Source organism: Elephas maximus, chromosome 9, assembly GCF_024166365.1.
Source record: "Elephas maximus indicus isolate mEleMax1 chromosome 9, mEleMax1 primary haplotype, whole genome shotgun sequence".
NCBI classification, from domain to species: Eukaryota; Metazoa; Chordata; class Mammalia; order Proboscidea; family Elephantidae; genus Elephas; species Elephas maximus.
In genome coordinates, this window is record NC_064827.1 from 119,918,862 (window position 1) to 119,942,293 (window position 23,432).

At 43.2% G+C, this 23,432-nt stretch overlaps 1 protein-coding gene and 1 pseudogene across 1 annotated transcript in view; both read left to right on the forward strand.

Annotated features, from left to right (window-relative positions):
• The window catches only part of LOC126082523 (anomalous homeobox protein-like), a 261,904-nt gene that overhangs the window by 204,694 nt on the left and 33,778 nt on the right, over positions 1-23,432 (forward strand).
• Positions 3,740-9,340, forward strand: LOC126083092 (ubiquitin carboxyl-terminal hydrolase 17-like protein 17; annotated as a pseudogene).

The window sequence follows — 23,432 nt, forward strand, 5'->3', positions numbered from 1 at the left end:
CTATATATGTCATCCCATTGCCTTCTTGAATGCATGGTTTCTGCTGAGTAGTCTGAACTTATTCTTATTGATTCTCCTTTGTAGGAGACCTTTCTTTTCTCCCTGGCTGCTTTTAAAATTTTCTCTTTATCTTTGGTTTTGGCGAGTTTGATGATAATATGTCTTGGTGATTTTTTTTTGGTGGGGGATCAGTCTTAAATGGGGTTCGATGAGCATCTTAGGTAGATATCTTTTTATCTTTCATGAAGTCAGGGAAGTTTTCTGCCAACAGATCTTTAGCTATTCTCTCTGTATTTTCTGTTATCCCTCCTTGTTCTGGAACTCCAATCCCACACAAGTTATTCTTCTTGATAGAGTGTCACGTGATTCTTAGGGTTTCTTCATTTTTTTTTTAATTCTTTTATCTGATTTTTCTTCAGCTAAAAAAAAATTTTTTTTTTTTTATATTGGTATCAATTGCCTTATCCTCCATCTCCCCCACTCTGCATTCCAATTCCTCGATTCTGCTCCTCTGACTTCCTATTGAGTTGTCTAATTCTGTAATTTTGCTGTTAATCTTTTGGATTTCTGAATGCTGTCTCTCTATGGATTCTTGCAGCTTATTAATTTTTCCACTATGTTCTTGAATAATCTTTTTTATTTCTTCAACTGCTTTATCAGTGTGTTCCTTAGCTTTTTGTGTAGATTGCCTCATTTCATTTTTGAGCTCATCCCTGATGTCTTGAAGCATTCTGTAAATTAGTTTTCATATTCTGCATCTGGCAACTCCAGGATTGTATCTTCATTTGGGAAAGATTTTGATTGATTAATTTGGGGAGTTGTAGAAGCAATCATGGTCTGCTTCTTTATGTGGTTTGATATCAACTGTTGTCTCCAGGCCATCTATAAGATATCGTAATGATTTATTTTATATTCACTCCCTGAGTCTTATCGTGTTTTGTTTTCTTTCAGTATACGTAGATGGGCTACTAGATTGTGCTGTCTTGATTGTTGTAGGCTTTGAATCACTTATGTCCTCTTACCAGCTGGTTTGGGCCAGTACCAGAAATATAAGCCTAAGAGTCCATTCACTATTCTTGAGTAGAATCTGATTTTGGGTCACCAAGTGTGTGGGGTAGACTGTCACCTATTCACTTAGAGGAATAGTGGTGATAGTTGTGTGCACCAGATTCTAGTAGCAGCAGGGGGTCACATTCCAGGGGGGCAGGATGCTGACAGGCTTCCCCCAAGTGCCAGTGAGGTAGGTGTGTCTCTATCCCTAAAGCACTTTGGTGGGTGGGCTCTGCAGCTGTACCTTAGGCACCCAATGCATGTACCTCTACAGATTGGTAGATGTCACTATCCTCAGACCCCTATGGCAGGAGGTTAGGTGGTTTGGGTGGAGCTTCAGACCTCAGTTCCCCGTTGTGGGTCAGTGAGGGCTCTGTTGAATAGGCAGAGATATCAGACCTGGGAAACTTGTCTTTCCAGTAATCTGCGAAAACCATTACAGTCAGATCACTATCACTATCAGAATTGCCTTTGCATTATAATAGCCACCTTGTTCCCTGTAGGGATGAAAGCCCAAGACTGTGGATCACAAATGCTTGGCTGGAGCTGTTCTGTATTTTTAGTACAATTTCAGGAAGTCAGGGAAGGATTCTTGGTCCCTGGGTTTTTTGTAGCTTCATCTCTCAGGCCAGGAGAATGGGTTAGGAAAAGACAAAACAAACAAACAAAGGGAAAAACACCGCAGAGCACTTCACTCTCTGGCCCAGGAAATTCCAATGTTAATGAAGCCACCTGGGAAGGGGAGGGGAGGGATCAGATAGATAGGAGAGAGTACACCCAGGAATATAGATAAAGTTACTTATCTTGCTTGGGATGACTGTTTTATCTGAGATTCCCGAGGGGCGTGTCGACTGTGTGCTCTGGCTGGGTAGAGATTGCCCCTGTGCTTGTCCTGTCCCAGAAGCCATGGTTAGTTCCTCCACTCCCAGTCCAAAGGCCAGCGCCAAGTTTCCCCGGCTGAGAAGCTGCAATCCCAGCTCCAAAATCAGTCCCTGCCTCCTGGTGACTTCTCCTCCTGTCAGCCGCGTCGCTGCGCTGCCTGTGTGCACTGGCTGTGCTTCCCCCGAGGTCAATTCTGGGGGCTAGGGCTGCGCCCCGTGTTTGCGCCGTCTCAGGATGCCATGTTCAGCTCCCCTGCACCCAGTCCAAAGCCCAGCACCAAGGTTTTCTGACTGGGATGCTGGCTCCAGGCTCTGAAAACAGTCGCTGCTGCCCTGCAGTTGCTCGTTAGCCGTGTCAGTGTACAGCCTGCTTGCCCTGGCTGAGTCTCTATGGAGGTTACCCCAGGGGGCTATGGGTTAGGGCTGTGTCCCGTGCCTGCCCCACCTCAGCAAGCCGCAATCAGCTCTGCCACTCGACACCAGGGACCCCCGGGGGCTCAAGGCTGTGGGGTGGGTCACGGGTTCCAGAAGCGGTGGCTGGTTCAGGGTGCAGCTGTTCGCTCATCTGTCACTCAGGTCAACTCTTTAGACCTGTGTTTGATGGCCAGAGTTCGTAGATTGGCATGTATGTGATCGATTCACTTGTTTTTCCAAGTCTTTGTTGCAAGAGGGATCCGAGGTAGCATCTGCCTAGTCAGCCATCTTGGCCCCGCCTCAGAGAATGACTTTTAAAAGTTGTAAGATCTCTTGAGAATATTTAAAGTTCTTACTTCCTGCTGCTGTTGTTGATGTTGTCAGGTGCCATTGAGTCGGTTCTGACTCATAGCGACCCTATGTACAACAGAGCGAAACACTGCCCGGTCCTGTGCCATCCTCACAATCATTGACACATTCAATCCGTGTCACCATCTGAATCCATCTCTTTGAGGGTCTTCCTCTTTTTCACTTACTCTCTACTTTATCAACCATGATGTCCTTTTCCAGGAACTAATTCCTCCTGACAACATGTCCAAAGTATGTGATACATAGTCTTGCCTTTGCTTCTAAGGAGCTTTCTTGTTGTACTTCTTCCAAGACAGATTTGTTCGTTGTTTTGGCAGTCCATGGTATATTCTATTTTCTTTATCACCAGCACTATTCAAAGGTGTCAATTCTTCTTTGGACTTCCTTATTCATCATCCAGTTTTCACATGCATATGAGGCAATTGCTGTTAAGAGCCCTCTTTCTTTCCAGATTGCCCCTAATATGTACTTGTGATCAGTATAAATAGTTGCTGGACTACCTTTGGTGATTCTAAGAACCTGCAGCATGGCAATGAGCTCAGTCTTCTGGACAGAGGTAACTGAGGGAAGCGTGTTAGCCTCTCGGACCACCTCCAAAGTGACCACTGCATATCCAGTTTTCCTTTCTCCTTGTTCCATGTAACTGCTCCTATCAGTGAACAGTTCAAGGTCTGAGTTTTGGAGTGGCTTGTCAGTGAGGTCAGGTCAATATTTTTAAGCGATCATGTTTCTTTTCTTGCTTTGGCAAGGTGAGCCATAGGATGGCTGAGTTTAAACTGGTGGTTTTTCATGGGATGATGGCTGGGTTGTGTAACAGTGCTACTTGGAACTGGGCCATTTGTCCTAGAGAGATCCAATGTGACCCTCTCTGCTCTAAGATGATCAGAACCAAGTGGGGCAGGGTCACCAGAGACGTCAGCCAAGGGCGAGTTTGTTGGCTTCCTTGATGATTAACACTGCTGCTACTACTGTCCGAAGGCATTCTGGCCATCTTCCAGTGACTGCATTGAGCTGCTTTGAGAAGTATGCCACCAACCATTTCCAAGTCCCGGGAGCCTGGGTAAGTACTCCAGCTGCCACGCTGTGGGAGTCATCTACAAACAAGTCAAAAGGATTATTCATATCAGGGAGTCCTAAGGCCAAGTCCTCTATCAACTTTGTTTTAATGGTACCAAAAGCCTCTTTCTCGGTCCTGGACCATTCTAAGGGGTCTGCGTCTTTTCCCTTTAAGACTCAATATAAAGGCTTGTCAATAAGTTCAAAATTTGGGATCCAGATGCAGCAAAAACCAACCACTCCTAACAACCATGGTGATGTCTCTGGTGAGTAGGGGCTGCCAATCTGCAGACAGCATATTTTTGGGTGGGTGGGAGTTCTCCCTCTCCCTCCCTGATTTTAAAACCCAGATAAATCACTTCCTTTTTGTTGACCTGAGCTTTTTCTTCCAAGATTCTAAACCCTGCATTTCCCAAACCAAAAAACCAAACCCAGTACCATCGAGTCGATCCCAAATCATAGTGACCCTACAGGACAGAATAGAACTGCCCCATAGAGCTTCCAAGGAGTGCCTGGTGGATTTGAACCACCAACCCTTTGGTTAGCAGCCATAGCACTTAACCACTACGCCACCAGGGTTCCCCTGGAAATTCAAAACTTCTATGGTGTTGTGGACTGAATTGTACTCACTGCAACTGGTAGTGAGTAGGTCATTCATGTATTGGAGGACATCATAGGTAAGGGTCAGTTGTCTCAGTTCTTGGGCCAAAGGTGGTCCAAAAAGAGTAGGCCTGTTTTTCAAGCCCTGTGGGAGGAATTGCCAGTCACAACCGCTTTTTCTGTTCTATTTCTGGGTCCTCCCACTCGAAGAGAAAGATTTCCTGACTTTTTTCCTCCACTCAGATGCAAAAGAAGGCATTCTTCAGGTCTAGCACAGTGAACCTGGAAAAGGTGGGTGATACGCTTGAAAGCAAGGTATATAGGTTGGGAACTACAGGGTGGGCTGTGTCTCTTATCTGGTTGATGATTCAAAGATCCTGAACGAAACAGCAATCTCAGTATTTCTTCTTTACTGGCAGAATGCAGGTGTTGACACGGTCTGAGCAGTCCATATTTCAGGTATCTGGTGATGATTTTCCCCAACATTTGTTGGGCCTCTGCCTGGATGGGGTATTGCTCAAGTCAGGGCAATCTATGCCAGGTAGTAGCTCAACCACCTCTGGAGAACATTTTTGGCACATCCTGCACCTTGTTGACCCATACCCATGGGACAGCTGTGACCTCAATGTCTGGTCCTACTGATTCCATGTAGTGTCCCTCCATGTTATAATTGGTGGGCAACTCAGCACTAAGGGCCATCTGAAGTCACTTCCCATTCTCTGGTGGTACCTGCATCTGCATGATCTCTTTATCAAAAGAAATTTGAGCTTGCAGTTTTAAAACAAGTCTCCTTTCAGTAAGGGAATGGGACAGTCAGGCATATAGAGAAAAAAATGTGTTAATGACTTCCATTGCATGGAGCAGTTTAGAGGTGGAGAATGGAGAGTTCTCCCTCTCACCTGAGACTCCCTTGACTGACACTGTTTGTTTCTCCAGGGGTGTCTTTTTCTGGGTCAGGACAGAGTGTTTTGCTCAGGTATGTCATTATAACCAGAGGCTCTGATGGGTAACTCACCTCTGGTCCTCCTCAATCGGAGTATTTCTTTAACAGTATCATGGGGCACTGGGCAGCCCCAGGCTCCTTCTTACATCTGGGTAGGAATTTAGGGCACTCTCTCAGTGTCCTCTCTCTCTGCACCAGGCACAACAGTCTTAGGTTAATGGGGGTTGGGGTCTCTCACCTCCTTCTCTCCTCAGGTGCCCTCCTCTTTTTGGGCAGCCAGGAGATTGGTCCTTTCCCCACAAGGCAGCAGCCAGGAATGCAGCCTGTCTCTTCTTGATTGTTGATTTTTCACTTTTCTGCTTCTTGTCTTGCTTGGAATACATCTGGAAGACAAGCTTAACAAGCCTTGAGCTCCTCAACTCTATACCTCCTTCAAGTTTCTGGAGTTTTCTGGGTATGTCCAGGGCACTCTACCTTATAAATATCGTATTTGCCATGTGAGCATTTTCAGGATTCTGAGGGTCTGTGTCTGCCAACTGTCTAAAAGCCTCATAAATCCTTTCCAGAAACTTAGAGGGAGCTTCAGTTGGTTCTTGTTTGATCCCATATGTTTGTTCCTTTTTTTAAGTTTGTTTGTTTGTTTAGGTACCCCCTTCTTCAACCCTTCTAAAAGGCAGTCCTTATGATAAGCAAGGAGGGTCCATTCCTACGACATATTCTGATCCCAGCCAAGGTCCTCCCATGGGGAAAGTTTATGCCCCTCTGATTTACCCCCTGCACTTTGTGGCATCTGTTGGCCTTGGTCCTATACTTTTCTAGGACCATGTGCCTTTCTTCTGGCATCAGGAGCACATCCAGCAGCACCTGACAATCTGCTCAATTGGAATTATGAGTGTGGAAGATGGAGCAAAAAGATCCTGCATTCTCTTAGGGTCTTCACTATACACAAGGCAATGGTTTTTTCAGTTATAAAGATCACTTATTGAGAAAGATTGGTGGGCACATACCATGCCAGTGTCTCCTGCTAGAACTTGCCAGAGGGAATGCATGCCCCTGGGCTCAAGTGTGCTATGGCTCTCCCAAGAATCGGTCCCCCTCATGTTACTTTTATTCTCCCAAGGGCTATTATGCTCTACATATAGGGCAGCAAGCCCAATCCCAGGACATCAGGGCTTGGGAGGGGTGGATATAAGACTGAGAGATCAGCAGTGGAAATCGTTGCCAACAAGGCCAATTCTCCTGGAATGGAGGCATAAGGGGGTGGCAATGTGGCAGTCAAGGGCAACAAGGATTCTTCATAGGAGTCAGGAGGGAGGACTGGTGGCTGCAGGCCCCCTTCTGATCTAGAATTTTACATTTCCTTTGTAGTTCTTTGTTCTGATACAGAGTCATGAAAGCTTCCACATAATATTTTTCATCCCACTTTCATAAGTACAGAAAAGTCTAACTGAAGGATGGCATTATAATTTAGGGACCCATTATCTAACCATCCCTGTCGATTTGCTACTTTATATTGTGACCAGGCGGTGTTGCAAAGGAAAATTCTCTGAACAAGCACACACACTCACACAAAGTAATTTGGTGCACCAACCTAATAACAGATACCTGGAGACTTTTACACCCTCAATGGTCAATTTCTCCTTCTTGGGAGTCTCATAAGGCCTTATCTTGGATTACCCAATGCCCTCAATGGTCAATTCCTCCCATTTCATGGGAATCTTTTAAGGCCTTACCTAGGTACTTACCAAATAGTCAAGGTGAGTTTTGTGCCTCCCACAGTTGACCATTGTGTCCATGACAGATCAGCTTAAAGTGTAGCTCCAAGGTCTACAGGAGAAATCTCCTGCTGGAGCCAGACGTTGAGGCCAGTCTGTTGTTCAATCTGCCTCTGAAACTGAGTGGATGACTCAGTGGATAGATTGTTGAATCCAATAGCCAGTGGGAAAGGAGAGGGAAGGAGGAGTTTTGAAGGATGGTCTGGCTGGAGCAAGGCATGTGGCAGAGCAGGTCAAGCCTTGAGGATAATAAAGGCTCTGCATCAGTGGAGGTGGTGGTATGGGTGGGTCCATCCCTGAAGAGAGCTGATGGGATTGCAGGACTACCCAAGCCAGCCACTTGGAGATTTGCCTCTAAAGCAGGAGCATCGTTCTGCTCTGCACATTGATGTCCAGGCAGGGGAATCCTCCCTGTGATGGTTAAGCTTGTGTGTCAGCCTGGCTGGGCCATGATTGTCAGTGGTTTGGCAGTTATGGTGTAGTTTGGTAGTTACATGACAATGTGATCCCTTCCATGATGAGATTTGATAGAATGGAATCAACTCCATGATGAGATCTGCTGTGAGTAGCCAATCAGTTGAAAGGGAGTTTCCTTGGGGGTGTGGCCTGCACTGACTCTAAGTGGACTCTCTGACAAGGCTCACTGGCTTTTGCTGGCTCTGAGTCCTGCAGCTGGCTCTTGTTCATCTGACCTTTCATTCTAGGGACTTGAGCCAACAGCTTTTCTGAGGTCTTGCCTGCTGATCTTAGGATTCCTTGGGCTTCTCAGCCCGTGAGTGAGAGCTTTGCTCTCTTACCTGCCTATCTTGAGTTCACCAGCCCCTGTAGCTGGGTGGATCTGGAGAAGCTTCCAGACTGACCTACGGATTTGGGATGTTCCAGGCTCTACAACCACCTGAGCCATTTCCTTGATAGAAATCTCTTCATATTGATAGCTATACGATTTCCTGGTTTTCCTTCTCCAGAGAACCCAGCCTAAAACACTCACCATTTTGTTCCCAGATCCATGGAGGCATCTTCTCTCCACTGCAGAGGTCAGGGTCAGTTCACTGTCTCTCCAAAACCCAGCTCTTCCTGCCTCTTGGAAGCCATTCACTGCATTCCCTCTCTGGCAGAAAAATCCTGGCAGATATCCCAGAAGCAGTGCGCCTGCAGTGGCAGGTGCTTGCTCCTGATGAGAAACTTGCCTCGCCTTGGAGCAGGTCTTCTGGGGTTGGGGCAGGGCTCCACAACGTGGGTAAACTTGCTACATGAACGTGTCACTGCAGTGTCTGACATACATGCCACCCCACACCAACCACATACTGTCCCATGAGCACTCCGCAAGCTGTAGGCAGTAGGCCTACTGCATGCTCTGTACAATGCAGGATCACATCACCCAAGCCCTCTGTCATCCAGGTGATGTAATGAATATCTCACACGTGCCGGATAAAGGCTTCCATAGACACTAACAGGAAAACCCCCATGAATTTCTTATGCCCACTCTGGTTGCATTGCAGAAATCCTGCCTTTGTAGCCACAGGAATTTCAGCAGCTTCCCTGAAGATATCACCCTGATATGTCAAATCTTTGGCAGATACTGGAGATCTCAAATCCAGTGTCGCTACTGCCAGGGAGTGTCATACACCTTCAACCCTTATCTGGACATTACCCTGGATATCCAGGCAGCTAAGAGTGTGCAACAAGCTTTGAAACAGTTGGTCACAGACGAAGAGCTGGATGGTGAAAATCCATATCATTGTAGGATTTGTCAGAGGAAGGCACCCAGTTCCATGACACTGACTTTGCACACTTGTCCCGAAGTCTTTATCCTTGTACTGAAATGCTTTTTAGGCTTGACTGGTGACAAAACTGCTAAGCAAGTGTGCTATCCTGAGAGTCTGGATGTGAGCAGATGCATGTCTTGGCAGAACAGAGGACTGGCTGTTTACTGACTCCTTGCAGTGCTGGTCCATATTGGGTGGACTTGCCACACGGGGCATTACCTCTCTTATGTCAAGGCTGGCAGCAGTAAGTTTTATCAAACGGATGATGGCAAGGTATTGGCATGTGATGTGACTTGTGTTCTGAGCCAACAAGCCTATGTTCTGTTTTACATCCACCAGAGTGAGTTGATCAGAGAGTGGGAGTGTGGCATGGGGTGTGGAGAAAGAGGACATGGAATGGAGGACACAGATGTGGTAGGAAGCTCAGGTGTGTCCAAAGAAGATGCCAAAGTCAACGTTGCAGTGGCAGAGGAAGAGAACCATTAAGAAACAACCACTGAACAAATGACCTTCAAGGAGTGGAAAGTCCTTCAAGCACGAGACTGAAGCACGAATTCAAGCTCAGGGAAATAGAGACTTCCCTGCCCTCCAGTGCATTCATCAGTTACAATTCAAAACCCAGGAATGGGGTGGCAAAGGATCACTGGGAGCAAAAAGGTCAGCACCTGAAGGATCTGGCCAGGAAAATCCCCATTCAGGCTGCTATCAACTTTGGAAATATCCTTTGCCAAAGAGCAGATATCACAGGTAGCAAGAAGAAGAAAGGATAGGGTACATAGTCACTGGATGGATTTCAGTAACATTCCTAGCATAGTATTTGTAGCTTACACAGTTGTCCTGCTTCACAGCCCCTACTATTCAAAAGTATCCATCAGGTCTCCATCAGGAAATACAGATCTCTACCAAATACAGGCAGGAAATGCATATCCTTTAGAAAATGATTAAATAAACCTGAAGCATTAAGCATTGTGAGAAATCCTTTCATCTCTGCCCACCTCAAAGATCATTTCAGAAGTCTCTTGTGTCAAGATGGCTACATCTTTTGTGTGTGTGTGTGACCTGGTATCCTGGCGTCATCTGAAGACCCAAAATGTCATGAAGAAATGAACAACGTTCTCCCTGGTTGGGCACATATGGTCAGAATTTCGGCACCCACACTCAGCTATAAGAAAGCATTTCTAATCATCATCATCCTTACAATGAAGAATAAAATGAGAGGGAGGTGTGGAAGTGTAGAAGCACATACCCAGGACAGATTTGTTTGCGTATGTGCTCTCATGCTACCACCTGGTATGCGGGTAAGGAGTACGGTCCATGTACGACCACTAGTACTTTGTGGAAAAGTCCCTTTACCACAATGGAAAAGCACAAAGAACCTCCACTCACTGACTTCCGTGATATTTCTCTCCAAGAAAAGTGGAAGTATTCCTGAACAGCTTCCATCAGAATTCACAGCTCTCCAGAAAGCCTGACAGGAAAGAACCATTCAGGAAAATGGAGAATGGGTTTGCTTCTCCTTCAGCAGGCATCTGAACGCCAGAAATCATTCCCACAGATGCAACCCTTAATATCTTAGTAGTTTGAATGCCTGGCTAAAGTATCCCACCAGAGGTGCTTACGGGGGCACATACACACAGACACTCACTTGCCGAGGCATGCACACATAACCAAACACCCCACACACAAACACACCCACATGCCACCCACTCACCCATGCACACACACACTCAAACACAAACACATCCACACAAAACACATCCACACAAAAAACACATCCATGCAAACACACATACATTCAACACATGCCAGCTGTCTTGCTAGTTTTTCTTTTGGGATGGCTCAGATTGCCATGGCAGCTGGGGCTGGGACCTGGGAACCATAGTTGCGGGGAGCATCTAGGTCAATTGGCATAACATATTTTATAAAGAAAATGTTCTACTTCCCACTTTGGTGAGTAGCTTCTGAGGTCTTAAAAGCTTGCAAAAGCTAGGATACATCTACTGGCCCCATCCCAGTTGGAGCAAAGGAGAATGAAGAAAACCAAAGACACAAGGAAAATACTAGCCCAAGGGACTAAAGGACCAAATGAACCAGAGACTTCAGCCTGAGACCAGAAGAATCAGATGGTGGCCACTGATGACTGCCCTAACAGGAAACACAACAGAGACTCCTGGATAGAGCTGGAGAAACATGTGGAACAGAAATCAAATTCACGTAAAACAACTAGACTTCGTGGTCTCACAGAGACTGATGGAGGCCTAGGCACTTCCATTCTTCCCTGGGGGACTCAGAGAAGATGGATGGAGATTTGCTTTTCCTGTGGATTTGGGAAAATTTGCCACAGGCTCCAACAGGCCAGAAGGGGCCATCCCTGAGACCCCATGGCAGACATAATCAGACTCCTGGTCCAACTTAGAAATTTTTGCTGAGACACAAGCACACTGGCAGACTGTTCCTGGGCTCCCAGGCAGACTTGGAAACACTTTCAAGGAGATTGGTTGATTAATTGCTTTGATTATTTGATTGGCTTGACTGATTAGTTGATTGAGCATTGATTTATTAGTTGGTTGTTTTATTTATATTTAAGTACCAATTGTTTTAGTGTGGAAACTCTGGCGGCGTAGTGGTTAAGTACTACAGCTGCTAACTAAAAGTTCGGCAGTTCAAATCTACCAGGCGCTCCTTGGAAACTCTATGAGACAGTTCTACTCTGTCCTATAGGGTCGCTATGAGTCGGAATCAACTCGACGGCAACGGGTTTGGTTTTGGTTTTTGGTACTGTTTTAGTGTATTTCATAGTTTGATTGATTTGTTGATTAATCTTAGGTCCAGGGAATCTCCATCTGACAGAGTGCTTGAGGGAGGTGGGAGCAAGGAAGTAGCTTGTGGTCAGGGACCTGCGGGGGCATCATGCAAATTCCTAAAATCATCAGGATAGTGATTTTTTAATACCGACTATTCTACGCTGCTTAAAACTATTTAAGATGACATCGCTACGTGATAATTGTCAGAATATTTGAAAGCGAAGAGCCAAGAAAGTGGCTGCTTTTGTAAAATAGATGTAAATAGTAGTTTGAAAATACTAATTTTTCTCCTTTTAAAAATTCGGAATCTGAAGGTACTTAGTTTAATTGTGTGTATCTCCAATTCATTGGTGGACTTAGGATACGTATAATATCCTTTTTGGCATGTAATATGCCTCTTTTCCACAAGAACTGATACTTTCATTTAGCAATTCAGGTTTTTTTGTTTCTTTGTTTTCTTGTTTCTTTTCAAGCTAGGAAAGCGTATTCATACGTCTTGTTAAATTTCATATTTATGTAACATACTTCCTTGCAAAATTACTTTCTGCAATTGGTTGTAAGCAAGGGGATAGGCCTTCTATTAAGTGTGCATATTTATTTATTTTTAAGAATTTTCATTGTAGAGTTTCACGAATTATTCCCATTTGGGTTAAAATATCATTCCACACTGGTAAATTGTGTAAAAATTGGTAGCCTATTTGCAATAAGATCTTTGACTTTCAGCCTTGTGTATTTCCTCATTTGTATTACACATATGAGAATTTGATAAGCGTTAATTTGTGGGGGAGTGTCTTTAATACATTTAATCTGCTTTCCAGGGCGATCAAATTTGGGAATCCCTGCAGGGTATAATTCACCACCTGGTAATTCCCTGCCAAGATTAAGTCAATCCCTCATGCCCCGAGAGACACTAAAATCCCTCAGTAGAATCCTGGATGGAAAACAGGCAGTGGGGAGGTTCCTGAAACTCTGTCCAAGCATCTGTCTGCATGGCCCCTGAAGCACACAGGTGTGCACACGATCAAAGCAGTGCAGCCGAGGATGGAAAATCAGAACTGAGACTTGAGAGAGTGCAGAATGAAAATCAGTGATTCCGGAGGGGCATGCAGTTCAACTGGAGCAGGCAGCTGCACAAGTAAAAGTCCTTCTCCTTCTCTTGTTCAGTGGTCTTGTCTCAGGAAAAGATAACTTTCACTGCAGTCAGTGAGACAGAGGCATAATATGCTGACCACGCTGTCTAATTTAAATCTGAATTTCCAGACTAATGGCTGTTTTTCATGAAAACACGTTGTCCCTCTTCAATCAAAACCAGAATAGGAAACTATATCATCCGAGGGGTCTTGACTAAGTGACTATCTGCACCCCTCGAAATACATGTAGTCGGGAAGAGTGCTGTCTGAGTGCTGTTGCCAGTGAGGTATTTTTACAAGATACAAGAAGAAACTACATATAATCATCTTGTGACTTTATCCATGCATCTTATGAGACCATATGTAATCCCTAAATTTAGCCATTAATAATCAATAACCAATCAGTATCTTGCAGCTATGTACTCTAAACCAGTATAGTACCTTTCCCCCTCCTCAGCAAGATCTTGCCTCCCAGTTCCCTAATTGGCGATGTACCAATCAAGAATAACCTGTGGCTGATGCCTGCTGCAGTAATAGAACCATCTTCGATTTAGACTTCCTCTTTGGACACCACTATCTCATTTCAATGAACCGTGCTGTTCCCATTTCAAGCTGTAAACTTCACTTGGAATAGGTCTCTTTGATTTTATCTCAAACAGGCTTGATTTTCTGCAATGAGTTGACCTTTTGGTGGCAGCAGCAGGATCTGGAAGTACTACTCAGCCTGTATAGACCTCATGTCTGAGGACTCAGAGAAAGCGAGGCACACCCAGGGTCTTTTTGTGCCTCTCCACTTCACTGGTTACTGGAGATTGACAAGTTAGCCTTCCAGGTCAGATCTCTGCATTCTTTGCGTTGTAGTTCACTGAGGTTATTTCAAGCCTTTTCTACTCTCCTTTATTTTCAGGTATGTTGTTGGACCTTACTTGCTTAGTGGAACTTGCAATGCCCTCCCCAGTCACTGTTGTTCCCTTTTGTTCCCTTAAGGTGATCATTTAGGACTATTGAGAACCCCTTTTGTTATCTCTAGAGACAGAAAGATTATCTTTTTACTACACGGTTGCTATATTGGTTACTATGGGACAGGTCTGCTGCCACAGTAGTCAAAACAGCCTGGTACTGGTACAACAACAGATACATAGACCAACAGAACAGAATTGAGAATCCAGACATAAATCCATGGCATATGAGCAGTTGATATTTGATAAAGGCCTCAAAACAGTTAAATGGGGAAAAGACAGTCTTTTTAACAAATGGTACTGGCATAACTGGGTGTCCATCTGCAAAAAAATGAAACAAGACCCATACCTCACTCCATGCACAAAAACGAGCTCAAAATGGATCAAAGACCTAAATATAAAATCTGAAATGATAAAGATTATGGAAGAAAAAATATGGACAACATTAGGAGCCCTAATACATGGCATAAACAGTATACAAAACATTACTAACAATGCAGAACAAAAACTTGATAACTGGAAACTCCTAAAAAATCAAATACGTATGCTCATCCAAAGACTTCACCAAAAGAGTAAAAAGATTACCTACAGACTGGGAAAAAGTTTTTAGCTATGACATTCCCAATCAGCATCTAATCTCTAAAATCTACATGATACTGCAAAACTCAACTGGGAAAAGACAAATAACCCAATTAAAAAATGGGCATAAGATATGAACAGACACTTCACTAAAGAAGACATTCAGGTAGGTAACAGATACATGAGGAAATGTTCACCATCATTAGCCATTAGAGAAATGCATATCTAAACTACAATGAGATTTCATCTCACTCCAGCAAGGCTGGCATTAATCCAAAAAACACAAAACAATACATGTTGCAGAGGTTCTGGAGAGATTCGAACACTTATACACTGCTGGTGGGAATGTAAAACAGCACAACCACTTTGGAAATTAATGTGGCACCTCCTTAAAAATCTACAAACAGAACTACCATACGATCCAGCAATCCTACTCCTTGGAATATTTCCTAGAGAAATAAGAGCCTTTACACAAACAGATATATGCACAGCCATGTTTATTGCAGCTCTGTTTACAATAGCAAAAAGATGGAAGCAACCAAGGTACCCATCAATGGATGAATGGATAAATAAATTATGGTATATTCACATGATTGAATACTATACATCCCTAAAGAACAGTGATGAATCTGTGAAAATTTCATAACATAGAGGAATTTGGAAGGCATTATGCTGAGTGAAATTAGTAAGTTGCAAAAGGACAAATATTGTATAAGACCACTATTATAAGAACTCAAGAAACAGTTTAAACAGAGGAGAAAATATTCTTTGATGATTACGAGAGGGGGGAGGGAAAGAGAGTGGGAGAGGGGTATTCACTAATTATATAGTAGATAAGAACTACTTTAGGTGAAGGGAAAGACAACACACAATACAGGCGAGATCAGCACAACTGGACTAAACCAAAAGCAAAGAAGTTTCCTGAATAAACTGAATGCTTCGAAGGACAGTGTAGCAGGGGCGGGGGCTTGGGGACCATGGTTTCAGGGGACATCTAAGTCAATTGGCATAATAAAATCTATTAAGAAAACATTCTGCATCCCACCTTGGAGAGAGGCATGTGGGGTCTTAAACTCTAGCAAGCGGCCATCTAAGATGCATCAATTTTTCTCAACCCACCTGGGTCAAAGGGACACAAGGTAATTACGAGCCCAAGAAACAGGAAGGGCCACATAAACAGAGACTACATCAGCCTCAGACCAGAAGAGCTGGATGGTGCCCGGCTACAGACGATGACTGCCCTGACAGGGAGCACAACAAAGAACCCCTGAGGGAGCAGGAGAGCAGTGGGATGCAGACCCCAAATTCTCATAAAAAGACCAGACTTAATGGTCTGACTGAGACTGGAAGGACCCCGGTGGTCTTGGCCCCCAGACCTTCTGTTGGCCCAGGACAGGAACCATTCATGTAGCCAAGTCTTCAGACATGGATTGGACTGGACAACAGGTTGGAGAGGGATGCTGGTGAGTGAGCTTCTTGGATCAGGTGGACACTTGAGACTATATTGGCATCTCCTCCCTGGAGAAGAGATGAGAGGGTAGAGGGTGTTAGAAGCTGGCAAAATGGACACAAAAAGAGAGAGCGGAGGGAGGGATCAGGCTATGTTATTAGGTGGAGAGCAATTGGGAGTATGTAGCAAAGTGTATATAAGTTTTTGTGTGAGAGACTGACTTGATTTGTAAACTTTCACTTAAAGCACAGCAAAAATTAAAAAAAAAAAAAGGAACCACATGACCTTATCAATTGATGCAAAAAAGGCAATGATAAAGTCCAACAGCCATTCATGATAAAAACTCTCAGCAACATAGGAATAGAAGGGAAATTCCTCAACATAATAAAGGGCATTTATACAAAGCCAACAGCCAACATCATCCTAAATGGAGAGAGTCTGAAAGCATTTTCCTTGAGAACGGGAACCGACACGGATTTCGTTCATCATCACTCTTGTTCAACATTGTGCTGGAGGTCCTAGCTAGAGCAACCAGGCAAGAAAAAGAAATAAAGCACATCCAGATTGGTAAGGAAGAAGAAAAACTATCACTACTTGCAAATGATATCATCTTATACACAGAAAATCCCAAAGAATCCACAAGAAAACTACTGGAACTAATAGAAGATTTCAGAAAAGTAACAGGATACAACTAAACATACAAATATCAGTTTGATTCCACTACATCGGCAAAGACAACTTCGAAGAGGAAATCACCAAATCAATACTATTTGCAGTAGCCCCCAAGAAGATAAAATACTTAGGAATTAATCTAACCAGAGATGTAAAAGAGCTATACAAAGAAACCTACAAGTCACTAATGCAGGGAACCAAAAGAGACCTACATAAGTGGAAAAACATACTTTGCTCATGGATACGAAGACTCAACATTGTGAAAATATCAATTCTACCCAAAGCAACCTACAGATACAATGCAATCCCAATCCAAATTCCAATGGAGTTTTTTAATGAGATGGAGAAACAAATTACCAACTTCATATGGAAAGGGAAGAGGCCTCGGATAACTAAAGCATTACTGAAGAAGAAGAACAAAGTGGGAGGCCTCAAACAACCTGATTTTAGAAGTTATTATACCCCCAAGGTAGTCAAAACAGCCTGGTACTGGTACAACAACAGACACAACAGACTGACTGAATAGAATTGAGGATGCAGATGAAACCTCATCCACCCATGATCACGTGATATTTGACAAAGGCCCAAAGTCCATTAAATGGGGAAAAGACGGGTCTTCTTAACAAATGGTGCTGGCATAACTGGGTATCCATCTGCAAAAAAATGAAACAAGACCCATATCTCACTCCATGCACAAAAACTAACTCAAAATGGATCAAAGACCTAAATATAAAATCTAAAATGATAAAGATCATGGAAGAAAAAACAGGAACAATGCTAGGAACTCTAATACATGGCATAAACAGAATACAAAACATAATTAACAATGCACAAACACCAGAAGAGAAACTAGATAACTGGGAGTTCCTAAAAATCAAACACTTATGCTCATCAAAAGACTTCTCTAAAAGCATAAAAAGACAACCTACAGACAGGGAAAAATATTTTTGGCTATGACAAATCTGATCAGGGTCTAATCTGTAAAATCTACAAGATACTGCAAAACCTCAACAGTAAAAAACAAGTCACCCAATTAAAAAAAAGGGGCAAAGGATATGAACAGGCAGTTCACCAAAGAAGACATTCAGGTGGCTAACAGATCCATGGGTGGATGCGCGTGATCGTTACCCATTAGAGAAATGCAAATCAAAACTACAGTGAGATAACATCTCACCCCAAGAAGGTTGGCATTAATTCAAAAAATAATAAATGTTGGAGAGGTTGTTGGGAGACTGGAACACTTATACATTTCTGGTGACAATGTAAAATGTTTGGAACTTTGGAAATCAGTCTGGTGCTTCCTTATAAAGCCAGAAATAGAAGTAGCATACGATCCAGCAATCCCACTCCTTGGAATATATCCTAGAGAAATAAGAGTCATCACATGAGTGGATATATGCACACCGATGTTCATTGCAGCACTATTCGCAATAGCAAAAAGATGAAAACTACCCAGCTACCCACCAACAGACAAATGGATAAACAAATTATGGTATATCATGGAATACTACGCAACAATAAAGAACAATGATGAATCCACAAAACATCTCTTAACATGAATGAATCTGGAAGACATTATTCTGAATGAAATTAATCAGTTACAAAAGGACAAATATTGTATGAGACCACTATTATAAGAACTCAAGAAAAGACTTAAAAACAGAAGAAAGCATTCTTTGATCCTTACAAGGGTTGGGAAGGAGGGAAAGGGGTATTCACTAACTTGATAGTAGACAAGAATTACCTTAGGTGAAGGGAAATGTGACACACAACACAGGGGAAGTCAGCGTAAGTTTGGACTAAACAAAAACCTAAGAAGTTTCCTGAATATAATCAAACACTTTGAGGGACAGAGTAGTAGGGGCAAGTGTCTGGGGACCATGGTTTCAGGGTACAGCCTAGTCAACTGGCATAACAAAGTTAATTAAGAAAATGTTCTGCATCCCATTTTGGTGAGTGTCCTCTGGGGTCTTAAAAGTTAGAGAGCAGCCATCTAACACGAATCAATTAGTTCCAACCCACCTGGAGCAAAGAAGAATGAAGAAAACCAAAGACACAAGGAAAATATTAGCCCAAGAGACAGAAAAGTCCATATAAGGCAGAGACTCCATCAGCCTGAGACCATAAGAACCAGATGGCATCCAGCTACCACGAATGACCGCCCTGACAGGGAACACAACAGAGAGTCCCTGACAGAGGAGGAGAAAAATGGGATGAACAACTCAAATTCTAGTAAAAAGGCCAGAGTTAATGGTCTGACTGGGATTGGAGGGACCCTGGAAGACATGGCCCTGGACTCTGTGTTGGCCAAAAACTAAAACCGTTCCTGAAGCCAACTCTTCAGACAAAGATTAAAATAACACATAATATAATACCCGTGAAGAGTGTGCTCTTTAACTCAAGTGGATACATGAGACTAAATGGGCAGCTCCTCTCTGGAGGCGAGATGAGAAGGCAGAAAGGGACAGGAGCTGGTTGAAAGGACGTGAGAAATCTGGGGTGGAAAGGAGGAGTGTGCTGTCACATTGTAGGGAAAGCAATTAGGGTCACATAATAATGTGTGTCAAATCTGTTCTCGAGATGGTTTCTAAATTCAGAAGGGATGTACTCAAGGTCATATTTTGGCTCTCGTGGACTTCCTCTGATTTTCTTCAGTTTCAGCTTGAACTTGCATATGAGCAATTGATGGTCTGTTCCACAGTCAGCCCCTGGCCTTGTTCTGATGATATTGAGCTTTTCCATTGTCTCTTTCCACAAACGTAGTCAATTTGATTTCTGTGTGTTCCATCTGGTGAATTCCATGTGTATAGTCGCCGTTTATGTTGGTGAAAGAAGGTATTTACAATGAAGAAGTCGTTGGTCTTGCAAAATTCTATCATTCGATCTCTGGCATTGTTTCTATCACCAAGGCCATATTTTCCAACTACTGATCCTTCTTTGTTTCCAACTTTCGCGTTCCATTTGCTAGTAATTATCAATGCATCTTGATTGCATGTTTGATCAATTTCAGACTGCAGCAGCTGATAAAAATCTTCTATTTCTTCATCTTTGGCCGTAGTGTTTGGTGTGTAAATTTGAATAATAACTGGTATTAACTGGTCTTCCTTGTAGGTGTTTGGATATTATCCTATCACTGACAGCATTGTACTTCAGGATACATCCTGAAATGTTCTTTTTGATGATGAATGCAACACCATTCCTCTTTGAGTTGTCATTCCCAGCATAGCAGACTATATGATTGTCCAATTCAAAATGGCCAACACCAGTCTGTTTCAGCTCACTAATGCCTAGGATATCGATGTTTATGTGTTGCATTTCATTTTTGACAATTTCCAATTTTCCTAGATTCATGCTTCGTACATTCCAGGTTCCGATTATTAATGAATGTTTGCAGCTGTTTCTTCTCCTTTTGAGTCCTGCCACATCAGCAAATGAAGGTCCCGAAAGCTTTACTCCATCCACGTCATTAAGGTCGTCTCTACTTCGAGGAGACAGCTCTTCCCCAGTCATCTTTTGAGTGCCTTCCAACCTGGGGGGCTCATCTTCCAGCACCATATCAGACAATGTTCTGCTGCTATTCATAAGGTTTTCACTGGCTAATGTTTTTCAGAAGTAGACTGCCAGGTCCTTCTTCCTTCTTCCTAGAGACCATCTCAAGAATAGATTTGACTCATTGAACACTAGTGACCAAAGATCAGATGAGTTGTGGAATGACATAAAGGACATCATCCATGAAGAAAACAAGAAGTCACTGAAAAGACAGGAAAGAAAGAAAAGACCAAGGTGGATGTCAGAGGAGACTTTGAAACTTGCTCTTAAGTGTCGACCAGCTAAAGCAAAAGAAAGAATTGATGAAGTAAAATAACTGAACAGAAGATTTCAAAGGGCCTCTCAAGAAGACAAAGTAAAGTATTATAACGACATGTGCAAACAGTTTGAGATGGAAAACCAAAAGGGAAGAACATGCTCAGTGTTTCTCAAGCTGAAAGAACTGAAGAAAAAATTCAAACCTAGAGTTGCAACAGTGAAGGATTCCATGGGGAAAATATTAAACGATGCAGGAAGCATCAAAAGAAGATGGAAGGAATACACAGAGTCATTATACCAAAAAGTATTAGTCGATATTCAACCATTTCAAGAGGTGGCATGTGTTCAGGAACCGATGGTACTGAAGGAAGAAGTCCAAGCTGCTCTGAAGGCATTGGTGAAAAACAAGGCTCCAGGAACTGATGGAATATCAATTGAGATGTTTCAACAAACAGATGCAGCGCTGGAGGTGCTCACTCGCCTATGCCATGAAATATGGAAGACAGCTTCCTGGCCAACTGATTGGAAGAGATCCATATTTATGCCTATTCCCAAGAAATGTGATCCAACCGAAGGTGGAAATTATATAACAATATCATTAATATCACACGTAAGCAAAATTTTGCTGAAGATCATTCAAAAACGGCTGCAGCAGTATATCGACAGGGAAGTGCCAGAAATTCAGGCTGGTTTCAGAAGAGGACATGGAACCAGGGATATCATTGCTGATGTCAGATGGATCCTGGCTGAAAGCAGAGAATACCAGGAGGATGTTTACCTGTGTTTTATTGACTATGCAAAGGTATCCGACTGTGTGGATTATAACAAACTATGGATAACATTGCAAAGAATGGAAATTCCAGAACACTTAATTGTGCTCATCAGGAAACTTTACATACATCGAGGCAGTTGTTTGGACAGAACAAGGGGATACTTATTGGTTTAAAGTCAGGAAAGGTGTGTGTCGGGGTTGTATTCTTTCACCATACCTATTTAATCTGTATGCTGAACAAATAATACGAGAAGCTGGACTATATGAAGAAGAATGGGGTATCAGAATTGGAGGAAGACTCATTAACGACCTGTGTTATGCAGATGACACAACCTTGCTCGCTGAAAGTGAAGAGGACTTGAAGCATTTACTAATGAAGATCAAAGACCACAGCCTTCAGTATGGATTACACCTCAACATAAAGAAAACAAAAATCCTCACCACCAGACAAATGAGCAACATCATGATAAACAGAGAAAAGATTGAAGTTGTCAAGGATTTCATTTTACTTGGATCCACACTCAACAGCCATGGAAGCAGCAGTCAAGAAATCAAAAGACGCATTGCATTGGGCAAATCTGCTGCAAAGGACCTCTTGAAAGTGTTGAAGAGCAAAGATGTCACCCTGAAGACTAAGGTGCGCCTGACCCAAGCCATGGTATTTTCAATCGCATCATATGCATGTAAAAGCTGGACAATGAATATGGAAGACCGAAGAAGAGTTGACGCCTTTGAATTGTGGTGTTGGCGAAGAATATTGAATATACCATGGACTGCCAAAAGAAGGAACAAATCTGTCTTGGAAGAAGTGCGGCCAGAATGCTCCTTAGAGGCAAGGATGGCGAGACTGCATCTTACATACTTTGGACATGTTGTCAGGAGGAATCAGTCCCTGGAGAAGGACATCATGCTTGGCAGAGTACAGGGTCAGCGGAAAAGAGGAAGACCTTCGATGAGGTGGATTGACACAGTGGCTGCAACAAGGAGCTCAAGCATAACAAAGATTGTGAGGATGGTGCAGGACCGGGCAGTGTTTTGTTCTGTTGTGCGTAGGGTCACTATGAGTCGGAACCAACTTGACGGCATCTAACAACAACAATAATGAGTGTATAAGTTTTTGTATGAGAAACTAACTTCAAGTGTACACTTCACTTAAAGCACAATTTTAAAAAAGAAAACACTCAGTGGTGCACGGTCACAACTTCAATGTGGCATTCACAGTCTCAATTGCTTAATAGTTCTAACAGCCATTAAACAGTAGTAGCAAGCATGTCCATGTGAGAAAGACTACTTGACACATCAGTGATCAAAACCAAACCTGTTGCCATGGAGTCAATTCTGACTCATACCCACTGATGTTGAGTCAATTTTCCAACTCATCGCGACCCTACAGGACAGAGTAGGACTGCACCATAGAGTTTCCAAGGAGCACCCGGCAGATTCAAACTGCCGACCTTTTGGTTAGCAGCTGTAGCCCTTAACCACTATGCCACCAGGGTTTCCTTCTGACTCATAGCAACCATATAAGACAGGATAGAACTTCTTAGTGTTTCCAAGGAGCGGCTGGTTGATTTGAAGTGCTGACCACTTGGTTACCAGCTGAATGCTTACAAGGAAGGAATTGTCTCAGGAAAAGAAAACTTTCAGTGCGGTCAGTGAGACAGAGGCTCACCATGCTATTGAATTTTAATCTGGATTCCTAAACTACCAGCTATGTTTTTGAGGAAAACATGTTTTTGCTCAGTGGTCAAAACTGGGATGTGAAATCATATGCCCTGAGGGGTCTTGACTAAGTGACCATCTGTACCCCTTTAAATACACATACTCAGAAAGGGTGCTGAGTGCTGTTGCCAGCAAGGTCTTTTTTGTAAGATAGACTAAGATTCTACATGTAAGCATCTTGTGATCATTATTTAAGTATCTTGTGAGACTTATGTAATTCTCTAATTTTAGCAATTAATAATTAATAATCGATCAGTGTCTTACAACCATACCCTGTAAACAATAAGATACTCTTTCCCCACCTCAGCAGGATTCAACGTTCTGAAAACCCCAATCAACACCCCTTCCCCCTTTCTTTGTCTTGCTAACCACAAGCTTGTTTTGAGCAACATTTTTCAGGAAGTCACAGCAGGTAGTGGCTCCATCCACTGAACTAGCCCAAGCGACACCTTGAAGCACGCACAGATTGAAGAAATCACATCCTTCAGCCGACCCCTGGACCTAATTGTCACCGGAAGGAACGATATTTCCCAGCCCATTTTAGAAGCAAGGAGTCTGACTACACGCACATCCGACGGAAGATGATTTAATATCCAGACCCCCAAATATGGGCATGGTAAGGCTACGTTCCGGGTACCAAACCCAACCCCCCACGCCACTGGAAACAAAAAGCTCCCCAGCCC